Source organism: Mauremys reevesii, linkage group 2, assembly GCF_016161935.1.
Source record: "Mauremys reevesii isolate NIE-2019 linkage group 2, ASM1616193v1, whole genome shotgun sequence".
Classification (NCBI taxonomy): domain Eukaryota; kingdom Metazoa; phylum Chordata; order Testudines; family Geoemydidae; genus Mauremys; species Mauremys reevesii.
Genome location: NC_052624.1, coordinates 107,482,913 through 107,499,975, shown reverse-complemented (window position 1 = coordinate 107,499,975; position 17,063 = coordinate 107,482,913). Strand labels below are relative to the sequence as shown.

The window sequence follows — 17,063 nt, the reverse complement described above, 5'->3', positions numbered from 1 at the left end:
TATAGCTGATGGAATGTTTGGATAATGCACAGTCCACTTTTTCTTCTTTGACACACCTTTCCCAACTGGAGGCACCATGCAGAAGTAACAATTGCTGGTATGATCTGTTAGCTCTCTCCAAATCATTGGCACTGCAAAAGGCATAGATTTCCTTTTCCTGTTCAACCACTGGCGAAGATTTGTTGCACAAGTGTTGCAGAATATGTGTGGGGCCCACCTCTTGTCCTGATCTCCAATTTTGCAGCCAAAATAAAGGTGATAGGCTTTCTTAACCATAGTGGTTATACTGCGCTTTTGTGATGCAAAAGTCACTTCACCACAAACATAGCAGAAGTTATCTGCACGGTTCACACAAGTACGAGGCATCTCTGCTCACTTTGAATAAACAGAAATGTGTCCCTTTGCAAAATCAAACACTGACAAATAAGAGAGCATGACACTGTATGATTTCTAGAGCTGATATAGGGCAATTTGTTCAGCAGAGTGATGTAAGCTTCGTTATGATTGCATCATCCATGACTTCTAGGAATAACATGATGCAATTCATATCATGTATGACGCAATACCAGCTTCAGATTGCATCATTCATTGTTTTGCCTAAAAAGCAAGTACTGTCCAAACCCAGTCATAGATTTATTCATAGATCCAGTCAAAGATGTATTTTAGTCATTTCTGGTTTAAATTGAGATCCCTTCCCTTTATAACTCACTTATCCTCCGCCATTCCCAAGTCAAGGGTCGTATATACTGACCCAATAGCATAACTTGAAAACTAGAGCCAATCAACAATTTTAAGCTTCATTTTCGTTCTCAGTGACCCAGAATTACTAAAGTTTGACTACATTTATTTCAGAAGCATTTTGGCTGTAGAGCAGTGTATTCTGTTTACCTATTGCATTTCACTTAGCTTGAGTAGTGAAACAGAACGGTCTGTCCAGTAACTTTTATATTGTATTTCTCTTCCAATAGCACAGTGATGGTGTGTGTGTGTGTGTGTGTGTAAGGGGAGGGGAGGTACTTTGGATTTTCAACAAGGCAGGAAATGTTTTCACTGACCTATTAAAATAATCCTGAATATATTTATATTCATATTGGCTTTTCCTTTTTAAACAAAACTTGCAATTTGATAATTTACCTAAAGAATAAAGGGCCAAATTCACCCCTCGTGTAACTCCATGAATTACAGGGGACTTATAACCACAGAGAAGTTTAGCCTTTAAGCCTTTTGGTTCTTCTCGGATATCAGTTATTTTTATCTGAGTACAAAATGGTCTGTGAATCATAGATTTGTGTAAAAATTGCTGAGTAGTTCCTGAACCTTAACAGTCTTATCCATACTTGATTTTTATTATATGCTACTATTCAGGCATGTGGGGGATAGAGCTCTGTCTCTTTTCCAGGACTCATATAAACTCCAGGTCCACTGCATTATCACAGCAATTTCATTCCGGCCAGTTAGTACACTTCCGGAACCCTAAATACCATAACTGGAATCAATAGCTGCCATTCTGCCATACTCAGAAAGGATTTGAACAAATCGGTTCACAGTAGATGTATTTCTGGGGTAACTAATTTGCTTGGCACTTGTATTGGGGAGGAGGGGATGTGAGGAGGGAAAAGAGGAAAATTTCCATGGGGGATAAAAAGGGGAAGACCTTCATTTCTGCAAAGTGTGAAACAAAACACCTTTTGGCCCGAAGCAGCAAATAGCTTTATTTCTAAATATAAGAAAATGGATGCTTGATAACCTCTACTCTCACCTAATAGAATGTTAGGCAATCAGAATGTAATACTGCTTGGTATCAGGATACACAGGTATAGTTAGCCCAGCCAGCAGAACCCACATGAATACTGATGGGGGAAAAATGATTTCTTTCAATCAGTATATTCTAAATCCTTTGGGTTCCCCCTGCCAAAAAATGCAGTGTTATTTTTCAAATAATTTGAACTGCTGTGTGGAATCAATAACTCATTGCTCTTATGTTCTTGGTGCACTCACCCTTCTGTTCCTGGGAGATCAATATCCAAGGTAAGAATGCAAAATCCAAATGGAAATTATGATTCCTGAATTTTCCAGATGTCAGGTTGGTGGAGAGGATTTTGATAATAAGAGCAGTCATTTCCAAGTGAGAGGAGAAACCTTGTCTGAGCCTTCCCCAAATTATGTGAACTGAACGAATAATACAGATTCCTGCATTTGATAGCCAAGCAGGAGAAGCATACTGCTGTTTTACTCTCTCCTTGCCCAGCAGATTATGACATATATTGATTGTGCTGATGAAAAGCTAAAGAAAAACTTGGTTAGAAATATATAGTTTAACCTTGATCTTTGGTAGTTAAAAAGTTAAGACAAAGTTTTCTTCCATAACAGTACTATTATAAGCTGGTAGTCCCATTAGTTATAAACTGCGCTATGCTAATTTTACAGGCAAGACAATATTTAAACACAATATTTAAAAAGGTAAATTTCAGAAAGTGTACAGAAAAACCTTAGAAGAACATAAGTGAGTTCAGGGGAAAAGGAGTCACTATAACCCCTTCCGAAAACTATTTTTTTATGGTTTCTGCTTTACTGTGTATGTATAGAGAATAGCCTGAGTCACACAGTTTGGACATCCTGACATTCAGGATGACTTAGGCTGTGAGTTTTATTCTTCAAAAATATTATTTCCCTTCTCTCATCAACATCAAGAAGCAGCTTCTTCTACAGGGCCAACTTTCTTTGTAGCTAGCCAATCCTCCCTACTCTGTACTGCCTATTTATATTTTGGGGGCTGGCCCTTTAAATCTGAAACAGCCTCAGTCCGGGTGGTGTTAAGACATAAGCACTATGACTGAGTCCAAAGGATTAAGGCACCTACCACCCATTCAGATCATTGGGAGTTGGGTGCCTGGATGCCTTTGAGGATCTGGTCTAGGGCCCTGACTTCTGGTGTGTCTGTAACTGAATCTGAGTTTACTGCTGTGTGTTGTTTTTTTTAAATGAAAGTTTCTAGCCTAATGGTTGGGAAGGAAAGTTTGAAAACATGGCCTTGGTAAATTAATGTAGCAAAATCTGTCTGAATCTGCAGCCAGTTTTCAATACAGGGGTTAGATACACCCAAACTGATATTAACTCATTCTGAGAGTAAAAATTAAATGAAAACATTTTTTAGCAGCAGATGTCTTTATTATTTAAAGGCTGGTCTTTGCTCAAAGTTTCCATAAACATCAGTGGGGCTGCAGGATTTGAGTCAGAATGGTAGATTTAGGACATTTCTGTATTAGAAAACTTGCCCCACTGTAACTAAATTCAGTTACTTATGCTGATCCAAACCCTAACGTAGATTCACTTAAACCAGTTTAAATGGTGCTTATGATGTTTTCATTTAGTCTGGTAAATTACTGAATTAAGTTAAATCAGTTTAAGCACAATCATGATGGCAAACCCCAAGCATTCAAAAATCATGAGTCATGCCTCAAAATATCATGAGATAAATTAAAAAAGGTGGGAGGGGGATTCCTTCTGGTGACTGAGGCCTTAGAGAGTACACTTGGGTCAGGTATTCAATCTTCTGTCTGCAACCATGAAGGCTAGAAAGTTTTATTTTTAAGTGAAATCTAAGATTCTCATATAACCACTTGGCTGTATCACCTTGGGCGTTAAGAAAAAAAACAAATATTTAGAGCAGCACTGTGCAATTTTACTTTGGTTTAAGCACCTCCATGTTAGAGGTGTGAATCAGCATAATTAAACTGATTGCTACCCTGATAGAAGAAAGCCATATGTAGACTGACCAAACTTTAGAAAAACAAAACATCCCACCCCCAAGAAGTATAGAGACTGGTGTGGGTGTATATTTTCAATAAAGTGAGATCTTGAGAGGAGTTTGGTAGCTACCCACCTCCTTGCAACTTGCCACTGGGGGACATGATGGTGGGTTTAGACCAATGGTTCTCAAAGTCGGTCTCCGCTTGTTTGGGGAAAGCCCTTGGTGGGCCGGGCCAGTTTATTTACCTGCCGTGTCAGCAGGTTCGGCCGATCGCGGCTCCCACTGGGTGCGGTTCACCACTCCAGGCCAATGGGAGCTGAGGGAAGGGAGGCAGCACATCCTTCAGCCCGCGCTGCTTTCTGCAGCCCCCATTGGCCTGGAGCAGCGAACCGCAGTCAGTGGGAACTGCGATTGGCTGAACCTGCGGACGCGGCAGGTAAACAAACCAGCCAGACCCGCCAGGGGCTGTCTCTGAACAAGCGGCGGACTGGCTTTGAGAACCACTGGTTTAGACTATGATTGGTATTACCCAAAGATTCTCCTGGTGCTCTTGCTGCTTTTGTCATGAAGCCAGGCCACAGGAAAAACTATAGAGCTGGACAAATAATTTATAATGAATAACTTATTGGGTGAATTTTGCCTTTCCTTGTTTACAAATTAATTGAAATATAGCTGTTTGTACTGTTCTTGTAGCTGTGGTGGTTTCAGGATATGAGAGACACAAGGTGGGTGAAGTAATATTTTTTTTGGGACCAGTCTTTGTTGGTGGAAATGCCAAGTTTTTGAGCTTCACATAGCTCTTCTCCACATCTGGAAAAGGTAGCCAGAATGTCACAGCTAAATACAAGGTGACACAGATTATCACACATTAGATATTAACACATGTTGCAAGAAACCACTTAAAATGAAGTGGGCAATTAACAACTCTGTAGTCATATGACAAAGGAGGGTTAGCAGGCTACAAATTGTGGTAATGAGCCGTATAACCAGCATCGCTGTTGAAACCATGATTTTTAGTGTCCAGCAGAGTTATGAATTTAAGTTCCCAGGCTTGTCTTTTCAAGGTATTGTATAGGTTTCCTTTGAGAACCAGGACTGAGAGGTCAGATATAAAGCAATTGCTTTTTGAAAAGTGTTTGTCCACGGGTGATATGATATTTTTGTCTTTTATCATTTTTCTGTGTGAGTTCACGCAAAAGCATAGTGATTGATTGGTTTCACTCATATAGTTGTTGGGGCATTTGATGCACTGGATGAGGTACATGACATGTGACAGACGTGTAGAACCCATGGATTTTGAATGGTGAGTTGTGAGAAGTTGGCATAAACAGATAGTTAAGGGTTAATGCCTCTTTTACCTGTAAAGGGTTAAGAAGTTCACCTAGCCTAGCTGCCACCTGACCAGAGGAACCAATGTGGGGACAGGATGTTTCAAAAGGAAGGAGGGAAGTTCCCTTTGTCGTGGTCAGTTTTAGTTTCAGCCAGAGTGAAAAAGATCAAGGAACCAGCCTCTTATCAGAGTAGTAAGTTTTAAAAAAGAATAAATAGGTTTATGTTTATTTTCTTTTTGTAACTTGTCTTGGCATTAAGGGAATAATGAAATTTGGGTATTCGTGTGTGTACTAAGGTTTTTGCCCAGGGGAACATCCTGTGTTTTAAATTTCTTGTCTGTGAGATCAGCTTGTATGCTATCTCCCAGAGGTTTTTTTCTTTTACCTTTGTTTTCTTTAATTAAAAGCCTTCTTTTTAAGAACTGGATTGATTTTTTTCTGTGTTTTTTAGATCCAAGGGGATTGGATCTGGACTCACCAGGGATTGGTGGGGGGGGGAAAGAGAGGGGGAATGAGTAATTCTTCCTTGTTTTAAGATCCAAGGGGTTTGGATCAGTGTTCACCAGGGAATTGGTGAAGAAGTCTCTCAAGACTACCTAGGGAAGGGAGTTAGTATTTGGGAGTGGTGGTTGCTCTATGGTAGGGCATGTTGCTCTATGGACTTATGTGAGGAGGAGGCAGGCCAGGATCAGTAAGACCCAGTGCAAAGAATGGATTTGCATGAGTTCCCTAACCTCTTCTGTAGCTCAGTGGGTCAGGACTGTGCTACTCCTCTCTCATGCTGGACTATCCATTCTCAGAATCAGGCAGGCCAGCTTAGAGTTCTGCCCCACTGAATTAGGGTGTCTGGGTGTAGTTTTTAAGATTTGTCCCAAAATAAGAGTAATCTCGGTGTGTGTGTGTGTATTGTGAGGATTAATAACTGGCTTGAAGCTTCAAATCTTTTCAGGTATACAGTAATCTGCATGAAATGCATAGCACCTCAATTTGTTACTACCTATTTCCCTGTACAACTAAGACAAGGCAATATTTACGTGACTTTTATATCTCTCAATGCTTTTGAGTGCATTTTGAAGATAGAAGTATTCCTCAGATATGGTTCTGTCTCCATCTACGCCTTTTATTTCAGTTTTTATACATAAGTATAGTCACTAGATTAGTGCCTGCTTTTCATCGGTTAAACTAGATGGTAGTTATATTCCTTTTTTCTCTGTTACAGAGTAGATTAATGCCTTCTATGTAGTGCTAGTTGAATAATTCATAATGAACACTATTCGTTTTGAATTTAGTCCTTTTCTAGTCACAAAGGAATCCTGATTTCAATATCTATTTGTTATTAGTAGGTGTTCATGAAATAACTTAGGTGGAAAATTATTCATCAATTTGCTGTTTGCAAACAGGGCTCTTTTAATATTCTGCAAGCTGTTAATATTATTGCTCTTCTTTAAAAATAGGATGATAATGTACGGTTGGTGTGAATTTGAGAATGAATACGCATTCATTCTAAAATTTGTGACACTTTGGGGTTAGCAAGCATTTTTATGAATATCTTGTTATACTTCTCCTGAATAATAAATATAAATGACCTCATGAATCACTGCAAATAAGTGCTGCATTCTGTTTGTCACAATGTCCCTGAATCAGACTTTTTTTTACTACTGCTACTGCTGTTATATATTGTGCTTTTCCTCAGTAGATCTCAAAGCGCTTTACAACAGAGGTCAGTATCATTATCCCCAGCTTATGGATGGGGAAAATGAGTCACAGAGAGGTGAAATTACTTGCAGAAGGTCATTCGGCAGGTCAGTGACAGGAATCAAAACCAGGTCTTTGGAGTCCTAGTCCAGTGCTCTAGCCACAAGGCAATACTACTATAGACCTTGTGCTAGCTCTCTACATCTGCCAGACATCATAATCTAGGTAGTAGTAGCTACTGGTGTGCTCTGTGTGTGACTGATTTTTGGCAGAGGTAGCACCACTTAATACCTTCATGTTGATGTGACCCATCAGTGCTATTGAAAAAAATTGGAGTCACATCATGGGCACATTTAACTTACACAATTTTAACTATACGCACTCGGCAAAACAAAACAAAAAGAGAAAAATAACAATTTAAATACTGTACCTGTAGTGTGGGCAATTCTGCCCGCCATTCCACTCAATGAGCATTTGACTATACGCGATTTTCACCTTACGTGCTGACTTCAGAACCTAACCCCTGCGTAAGATGCGACTCCCCTTGTAATTTATGTTAATAGTACATAGATCTTTTCAGAAAGTATTAAGATTTTATTTTGGGTCCAGAACCTGAATACTTTTGATTAGCCTTCCCCATCCCTCACCCATTGTACAATTGTGAAGAACGTGAACTAGATGGCTGTTGTGAATGAAAACAAATACTTCATACCAGCTTTAAGAATTTCAGTGATAACTAACCACACTAATGCAAGCAAATCTGGATCATATTTTAAAACCGTAAATTGGTCATCTTGACTTCAGGGCCCAAGGTTCAGTGTGTGACCTCTCTGGCCCGGCTTACACCAAATTGAAATGCTATTTGAGCTGAGGGAAGAGGGTCATTTCTACAGTGCTGGGGAGAATAAGAGAGAAGACCAGAACTGGCAGGTATATTTGTACAGGGCATGAGGGGGAAATAGTTGATGGCAATTTCCCATTAAAGAGGAGGGGAAAACTTGTGATATGCCCCAGCCATGGCTGAGATAAGAGGGAGACATCTTGATTCTCCTGAGGGCTCAGGTGGTCACTGCAGAGCTGCATGTAGTCCACCCCATCCTGCATTAAACAATCTAGCATTTCAACATGTCTTTGGTAGGGTAGGATCCCCATGAGTCAGGCGCCACCTGAGGCTTGGCAGCATTCTCTGAACTGGCCCTGCTTCATCTGTGGCATAGGCAGAAATGCGGCACCCATGTTTTATGGTGACAATTAAAATGTCACTATTGTTGTGGAAGGCTTTACAGATATGAGAAATTTCATCTTCATTATAGGCATTGACAGTGCCTTTGCTACAAACCCTGAGCAAGGTGCAGCCTGTAGCTCTGCTGCCCCAGTAGCAGACCAGGAACCAAATTGTGACTCACAATTTGGTCCTTGGTTCCCTCTTGCTCCACAAGCTCAAGGTGAAGTGGGGATGAAAGGAAGTAAGTAGTCCCAGCCTATACCTGTTACAGCTAAAGCAGGCCCACACAGAGAGTGAGAATGCTTCTCTATCCTAGCCAGTACAGCACTCACCCTGAAGGGGGCCACTGGGGTTCCCATCCCTGCTCCAATGAATATTTAATTATTTTATAGAAACTGGAACCACTATAGCAGATGAGATTGAGAGACCTGCCCCTGCATAGGCTGCTGGTTAGGGCCCTTTTCAGGGATGTGGCAAACATGAGTTCAAGTCCTTGCTCTGGAGTGGACATGGGAGCCTGAGTCTCCCACATCCCAGGTGAGTGTTAGTGGCCTGTGGAGTAACCAGGGGGCGGCTCCTCCTCCTGTGCTTTGTGACTCCTGCGCTTCATTTCCAAGTATCTTTTGCTTTTATTTTAAAAAATGGTTAAAAATGCCTGAAACAAAACCAAGATGTTTTGCTTGAAAAGTTTTCCAACTTCTTTTTTTCTTTTTGGTAGTTGCTGAAAATTCTGAAAAATATCAATGGAACCCAAAATGATTTTGTTTTTCAAAATTGCCAAGCAACTGAAAAAAACAGTGATTTGTAAAGCTGAAGTCACAGATTACTTAGCCAGCTGTGCCAGCCAGCCCTTTTGGGATCCTCCCACTGCCTGCCTAAAAGTACAGGAAGAGGAGTAGTGAGTGGTGACACAACAGAGGCTGCTCTCCTGCAATGCTACTACCCAGAAGACAGACAGTAGTTAGCACAGGGGAGTGAAGGGGTGTCCTTAGACCACTTCACAGTCATGTAGAAGGTCACAATCTGGCCTGTGTGGCAAATTGGCAGCACTATTATGATGGGTCTCGCTCTTTCTCTTCTTTGGTGAGGGTTCAGGGCACCATTTCTTGCCCCTCAATTGGAATATTAATTGCCCCACTAGTGTCGTTGAGGAGAGGAGTGGAGAGGGAGGGACCTGGGCCCGCCCTCTACTCCAGGTCCCAGCCCAGGGGCCCTGAGGATAGTGGTGAACCACTTGAACTGACAGTTCCTTCCCCTGGGCTACTTCCCTCTCCTGCCCTTCAGCTTGTGGGGGGCTTCCTGCCCTCCCTCTGCACAAGCCAGGTGTCCCTTACCTGGCTTCTTAGCCCACCGCAGCACTTCTCCAAACTTTCTTCTGCTTCTCTTCAAACTGTTCTCTGCTCCAATACCAATCCTTTCTGCTCCAACTCCCACACTGTCTGATTGAAGCAGGGGTTTTTTATCATGTGACTGACTGCAGGTGCTCTAATTGGCTTCAAGTGCTCTAGTTAATCTATAGTAAACTTTCTTCCCCTTACAGGGAATAAGGCCTCCCTTCTAACCCTCTTCTGCTGCCCTCTGGCCATGCTGTATCACACCTGTAATGGAGAATACTGGTAGAACAGGTAAAAACTTTCAATCTGCTAGAATCTTTGAAAGCATGATCTGTGTAGCTCTCTCTATGCATGCTATACTTCAAACCACTCTGCACATTTTAAATAGATCAAACTTTGGAAAAGTATGAAAGGGTTGTGTAGCAAACAAGTTCTGAACAGAGTCCACCATAGCTTTTTCTTTCGAAGACTGCCATGCTGCAGGGCTGCATGCTCTCTCTGACTTTAAGGAATGGACATTGCACCAGATTCCTTTTGTTCTTTTGGCAACAAAAAAAACACCCCTTCTTATTAATTGTTGATTCTTTATTCCTGAACTACTTCTGTGGTCGAACAGATTACCAGTTGAAACTGGATGGTGTATTCTTAGGAGCTTATCATCATGTGGTTATGATACTGACTACAGTTCTTTCACTAGTTTTATAAAGTTAACTATCCCGAGTCTGCTTGAATTACCTGTGCAGCAATACTCTGCAGTATCCAATGTGATCTTGTAAATAAATATGACTATTTCCAATTTATTTATCCTGAGAAATTGCATAAGTGAATGTTCCACTAGTTTTGCCCAGTGGCTCTGTCCCATATTATTTTGTTTTTTAGACAGCTAGTGTTTGGAAAGCAGTTCATATATTACAGATTACTTATGTACAGAACAGGAGACAATCCAGAATGCTTTTACATTTAGAGGCAGGTTTTATATACATTAGATAAATAACATACAGAGATAGGAAGATGAATGAAGAAATCAGAAAAATTAATGGACAAGGCCCCCTCTCAATGTCTGTTACAGCTTTCCCCCTATTCCATTTTGTTTCTTACAGCTGTCCCCTTATTCCATTTTGTTTTTGTTCTCCTCCTGTGGCCGCCCCTCCCTGGCTGTTAAGTTGTTTACCAGGGCCACTGCCCTTCTCAAAGGGAGGGCCCCTTAAGTCGTTTACCAAGAGCCATTGCCCTTCTCAAAGGGATGGCCACTTGTGCTGTGTGCTAAGTGGGACCACTGCCCTGTTCAAAGGGTTGGTCCTGTTATCATCTTGTTAAACCTGGGCTTTGTGTAGGGTAGGCAATGTCCAGAGCTGCAAGACCTAATGTGTTTTTGAGATCCTGGGCATGAGTCATAGGCCTCATGTGCTTTTGAGTCCTGAGGTGTGAACTCACACCTATTGTCCAGGACTCTGCTCAGGCACGTCTCTGTGCTCACCTGCAGTTTTTCCCTGTGTCTCCTCCCCTGTGACAGAAGGAGCCTATCAGGATTACTGGCGGGAAACTGCCTGAGTTTGTCTTTAAAAAACAGGCATTTTGAAAAAAACATCAGAAAGGTTCCTGCATTGCTGCCTGGTCTGATCAGCCAGGGGTTCTGGGGGGTCCTTTCTCTGCTCTCGTTTTATTTTTGAGCATGCCCCCGTTTTTAACCCCCCCTCCCACGAAGAACGAATTGCTGCCTGAGAGACCTCCTGATTATCGAGACCGTACCGAGCCCTCCTTGCTTCTTCTGATGTTGTTGCTGCTTCTGCCTTTGCTGCTGCCTTGGGGACTGGTAAGAATCCCTCTGTGAAACTTTCTATACTTTTATTTTATTATTTTAGCTGCTGCCTCTGTTTCCCCAGCACACAGACTCAAGCTAAACCTTGGTCTGTGTCTTAAAACCTCTCTTAAACTCCACGGCGCTTTGCCGCTAAAAATAAGTTTGTGCCACTGCTAAGCTCTGCTCCAGTGGGCTTTGCTACGGGGCTCACTGCTTTCAGCCATATCCACTGCTGCAGCCACCATCCCTTGGCTTCCTTGGGGGCTGCCTTGGGAGCTGTATCCTGGGCACATACCACTCTGCCCTCTGTAACTTCCCCATAGCATAAGGTGCACCATAGGTTTTGTTTTTTAGTCTAATAAGTCATAGTTTGCTAAGATTGTAGCGCTTGTAAGTTTCACCTGCCTTGCTATAGTTTGCTGTTTTGTTGCTCCGTATAGTTGCTTGTTATAGTTTTGCTTAGAATTGTGATATTTGTTGTTTTGCCTAGTCGTTGGTTAAGATAGATTTAAATCCATTGCCTGGTTGTATTCTGTATCTGTTTTGTTACTTTGTATAAACTGCTAGTCATTTTATATAAGCTTAATTAAGTTAGACGATAGATAAGATTTTTTGCTGTTTGAATTCGTCTTCCCGCTGTCCCGATCTCTCCCTGAACTTTCCCGTGTCTGTTTTTCCCCCGCTCCAATCTCCCCCTCTATGTACTTCTCCGTGTCTCCCTGTTGTAACCCTTTGCTGCTTTTTCCCCCGCGTCTGCATCACCCTCCGAACTTTCCAAACCCCTTGCTGCTTCTCCCTCTGTGTAACTTCCCAAACCCTTTGCCGCTTCTTTCCTTTTTGGGGGGGGTGTCCGCTTGTTGCTTAAACCTCCCTCTAGCCCTTCTTTACACTTCTCTGCTGACTCTCCCTGTATCCCCTGTGTTCGTGCTCCCGCTTCTCCGCTGCCCCTCCCCTACCGAAGATCACCATCACACTGCTCCGTTTGTCTTTACCCCGCTGCTCCACAGCTTCCCTGAAGTGCTCTCCACTGCTGCAACCTGCTTCTTCTCTCAGCTGTCTCCCCCATTCTCCACGTGCCTTCCCATCGCTTGCACGTTCAGCACCCTCCCCTCTTGCTGCTCCCAGTCTCCCCTTAAGTGCGATCCAGCTGCTCTTGTCTCCCATACGTCCACCCCGCAGGCTCCTGAAGACTGCTCTGGGCTTCACCCCGCAGGGCTTCAGAGTCTCTCGCTGCTTGCAGCTGCACTCTCCTCTCATCAGTTGCCACTGATCAATTCACCCCCCTCCCCACTCCTGTTTCTCGACCCAGCCTTTAGGTACACTCTTGCAGATTATCTGCTATCACAGCCTCACAGATTAAGTCATTAATTTTCTTTTATACTGTTACATTGCATAACTTCACTTATCACCCATATTGTATCATTGCACCGTGATTCACATTTTACTTGTGGTTATAACACCCCATTGGTTGCCTCCACTTTTCTGATATACTTTGTATTGCATTGAAGCTACCATTTTACTTTGCATTTCTTTTGGGTACATTTTGCATTCCACACTGTATCTAAAGTCGTTCCTATATAAAGTTGAGTTGCTTATTGACTGTACTGTATCCCATTGTGCTGAACCCCACTTACTGTACCCCACTGTTAGAACTCCCTACACTGTTCAATAAGAAGAACCCCCCCATCATTGTCTATTGTAAACACCCTATACACCCCATCCCATCGTATTTCATTGTTAAATTCCCACCACTTCCTTTTTCCTTTAATAAAGAAATTAATTGGCACCCCACCTGTGTGGTAATTGCTCCCCAAGATCCCATATACTCGCGGGCAGGGACACTGAAAAATAATCTACAGAAGATATCAGTGCCTGGGACATGTGCTGAGAATGAAAAAAAAATGCTTACCAAATACTGTCCTTGAATGGAAGCCAGAAAATGCAAGAAGAAAGAGAGGAAGCCCATGAATAACACGGAAATGAACAAGTCTGAATGACATCAAGCACATCAACATGAAATGGGAAGATTTGGAGAGAAGGGCAGTTGACACTCATGGATGGCAAATATGGGTAGCCCAATGTACTGCAAAACACAGGATGGACTATTTGACTAAGTTTATATACATTTCATAGCAGACCCAGTCAATAACTCAGTTTGCATATTTCCATTCAAAAAATTGTTTTACAGGAGAACCCCAATTTTATGTAAACGAGTCTTACAAATAACCTGTTATATGAACCATTTTTCGCAACAGGGAAAAAAAAATCACATAACGAAAGTGATGTCAATGAAGAAAATGTCAACATCCCTTCATATTCCAAAGCCTTCAGTGCATTGGAAGTTTTTATGTGGTGGTTTGATGGGTAAGAAGGTGGTGCTACAATGCAGCGCAGAGCAATTTATGCACTCTACCTATGGTAATTGTGAGAGATTCAGTCCCCATTAGTTAATAAAACAGGGGTTCTTCTGTATTTTTCTCAAATCAGCATGGTGTACAAATCAACATTTTAAAGAGACATTTTTGAGATTAAAAAATCATAACAGTGGCTACCCAAATATTTCTATTTAAACATGCTGTGTGCCTAATACATCCTATTTAGGCAGATGGGGGTAGAGGGAAGAAGACAAGATATATGTTGTACTATGCACTTGCATATATCAGCTATGATATTACTCATGATATTCAACTCAACTGGTCTTTGAGACTCATTTCCTTTACGCTTGCAAAATTAGAAAGCGTTGTTGGTGACACAATTTGCCTCTAACTGAATCTTATTTTGGTTTGATAAAAAGAATGGCAGTGTAGTGGGGCGGACTGCCCCACTCCCTGTGAGAATGGGCTGCAGCAGGCCAGGGTGCCTGCGCAGACAGGGCTTATTGTGAGCCCATCAGCAAGGGGCTTATTGTGAGCCAATTAGGGCCCAGTTTAGAGACAGCCAATCAGGGCCAGCCTCAGACATATATAAAGGCTGCCCAGAGCAGGAGCAGTCAGTCTGTCCCAGGCCTTTGACAGGGGAAGGTCAGTCTCCAAGGGAGGAGACTAGCACCACAGACAGAGCAGTGCTGGCCAGGCTTGGGGAGGCTAGGGAGCTTGAACCCATAGCCTGCCAGGCTGCAGGCCCTGAAGGGAAGGGCCTAGCGGGTGCAAGGGGCCGTAGGGGAAGCGGCCCAGGGAAACAGACAGCGGAAGGGGAGAGAAGGACAGCGAGGCTGATGCCAGAGGGTCCCTGGGCCGGGATGCAGAGTAGAGGGCGGGCCTGGGTCCCCCCCTTCACTCCTTGCAGTGCACCCAGCCATTGGCCATAGGGAGCGGCCATATTTCTATGCCAGATCCCTGACAAGAGGGATTGGACTCAAGGGTGGTTGGACATAGTGACTGAGGTGTGGGACTGCTGATCACCGACCCCCGGAAGGGGGCGCAGATGGACTAAGGGGCACTGCCAGAGGGCAGTGGCCTCGAAGAGGATGCCGCTGAGCACGCAGCAACGCGGGTCCAGAAACAACAACAGAGGACAGAACAACGGACAGGACTCCACCAGGAGCAGGCGCTCCACTGGAAAGAGCTAATTCCCAGAGTCACCAGCAGGAGGCGCCGCTGGGGCGAGTCCTGAACCCGTTACATGCAGGGTTTAACTGTTTGATGATAATTGTAATGAAACACAGTGTGGAACAACAATTACACAATCATCATCAACCTGGTGATAAGAAAAGGTCTTGTAATGCTAATAATGGCCTGCACAGCACCTTTACTAAGTCAAGTTAACTTGGAATACACATCTGAATTTCATTAAAAGGGTTAAGGGTAATGCTGTAACTGAGAGTCCACTTGCAATATTAGCTGAACCAAAGACAGGCAGCATCACATTTGTGAGATCGGGTGAAAAAAGCCCAAACATAAGAGAGAACCGAAGCCCCTAAAAATGTGTTTGGCAGCTTTACAGGGAGAATTTTGGTGACTATACGTCAGTGAATTTTCCATCCCTAAGGCCATCTGCAATTGTAACGAAGTTCAGATTTCAGCTGTTCAGTCACACATGTAATATAAAGGGAGAATTCAGAGTGTTAAATAGCACTGCTCTTGGTCCCTCTTCTATGTGCTCTGGGCTGCCAATGGGCCAGCCACAATTGCTGTTACTCTGCGCATGGAAGTGCAGGGATTGTTACTTCTGTGTGCTCCTGGGGTGGCTACATTGTGCCAGGGAGAGGCAGGAAAGAGACTAGTTTATGGCCCCTTTCCACTGGCTGGCTGAGTGGGTCAGATGCACTGTAGCCTCTGTACACCAGGGCATTCTGAACTCCCGCTTGGACTGATGATGCAGCTGCTCTCCGCTCCCTAACAAAGGGATCTGCCCAGGCATGATCCAGACTCTCTGTGTGTTTCCTGGTCATAACCCAAACTTTATATCCTCTCCCCTCTTGTTTTCCAGTCCTTTGATCTAAAATGACCAGAGTTGGTTACTTCACCCATCTTGAGTTGAAAATATTTTGGTTATCAGAGACTGCTGAACTTACTGGGGAGATGTGCTGAACACATCCATGTGATGATGCTGTCAAGATGTTGCTGGCGAAGCAGCTGCTCTCCCACACTAAATCTGCAGCAGGAAACCTGGAATTTGACTCCCACTGCCTCTGTGTTGTAATAGGATGATGTCTCTTCCATGACCAGTTGCTCTGACTCAGGTTCTGCTGCCAGCAGACTGTCAATATGCCACTTTCTGGAGGGAGTTTATGAACAGAAATTTATGGGCCCCACACATAATTTAACATTGTGTTCTGCATTTATCTTGTAAATTATAAGTCGCACATTGGCAGGGGTATTGGCGACGGGATTGACTTATCTATGTTTAGGTATATAAAAGCTTAAAAATAAACAGTGGCACTTATAAATGCAAACAAGGACAAGACTCTCCAATTCATAAGGTGAAAACCTTCCTCCCTCATGCCACTGTCTCAAATCATCACAGGGAAAATAGACTGAATTTGCAATGCAGTTCTAAGACATCCAGCCCTCCAGAATGTTTTCCTCATATCCCTGGGACTGAAAGGAAGGCCTCCTCCATGTCCTGGCCTATTTTGCTCCAGACCCTACAGCACCAAGAAATTACACAAAAGTGGGAAGGCTGAATTGACAGCTAAATTCCAGGTTGGTGTAACCCTCCTCAAACCCTTCTCCAGGCAGGTGCCTGTGAATGTTGGATGAGGAGTTAGGCAGCCAATAAGGCTTGGATTTGGAAAGTCATACTGGCATGATTGTCCTTCATATGAGCACAAATGATACGGCTAGATTCTCACTGGAATGTCTCAAGGGAGGCTATGCCCGGCTGGGAAAGATGCTTGAGGAAATCGAGGTTCAGGTGACCTTCAGTGGGAGTCTGCCTGTTCCTAGAGAAGGGCAACAAAGGTGTGACAAGATTATGATGATAAACAGATGGCTCAGGCAGTGGTGCTATAAAGAGGGCTTTGGGATGTATGGCCACTGGGAGGCATTCATGGACAGAGGACTGTTCTCTCAGGATGGACTTCATCTGAGTAGGAAGGGATATAGACTTCTAGGATGGAGGCTGGCACAGCAGATTGTCAGCTTTAAACTAGGAATTTGGGGGAGATGGTTGGGAGATATCCAGGTAATCTTCACACCAGATTTTAACATTGAGAGGGAAGAAAATGAAGTAAGAAAGGATACAGCCGTGGGTAGGAGAATGGACATACGTAGGAAGGGTACTGTAGATACCAGTCTAATAGGTGATACTGGCGGTAGAATGTCTGTGCCTAATTGGGTAAAGAATGCGAGCGAAGTCAGACAGCAAAAATTAAGGTGTTTGTACACCAATGTGAGGAGCCTAGGTAACAAAATGGAGGAACTAGACTTACTGGTGCAGGAAGTGAAACCAGATATTATAGGGATAACAGAAACATGGTGGAATA

At 43.2% G+C, this 17,063-nt stretch overlaps 1 long non-coding RNA gene across 1 annotated transcript in view; it reads left to right on the top strand.

The window, feature by feature from the left end:
• Window positions 1-16,231, top strand: part of LOC120398427 — a 111,204-nt gene extending 94,973 nt beyond the window's left edge. The window contains exons 3-6 of the long non-coding RNA XR_005594400.1: window positions 8,395-8,539; window positions 9,543-9,627; window positions 11,042-11,149; window positions 15,566-16,231. This is a non-coding gene — a long non-coding RNA (uncharacterized LOC120398427). The remainder of the gene's footprint in view (window positions 1-8,394; window positions 8,540-9,542; window positions 9,628-11,041; window positions 11,150-15,565) is intronic.
• Window positions 16,232-17,063: the final 832 nt, after the last annotated feature.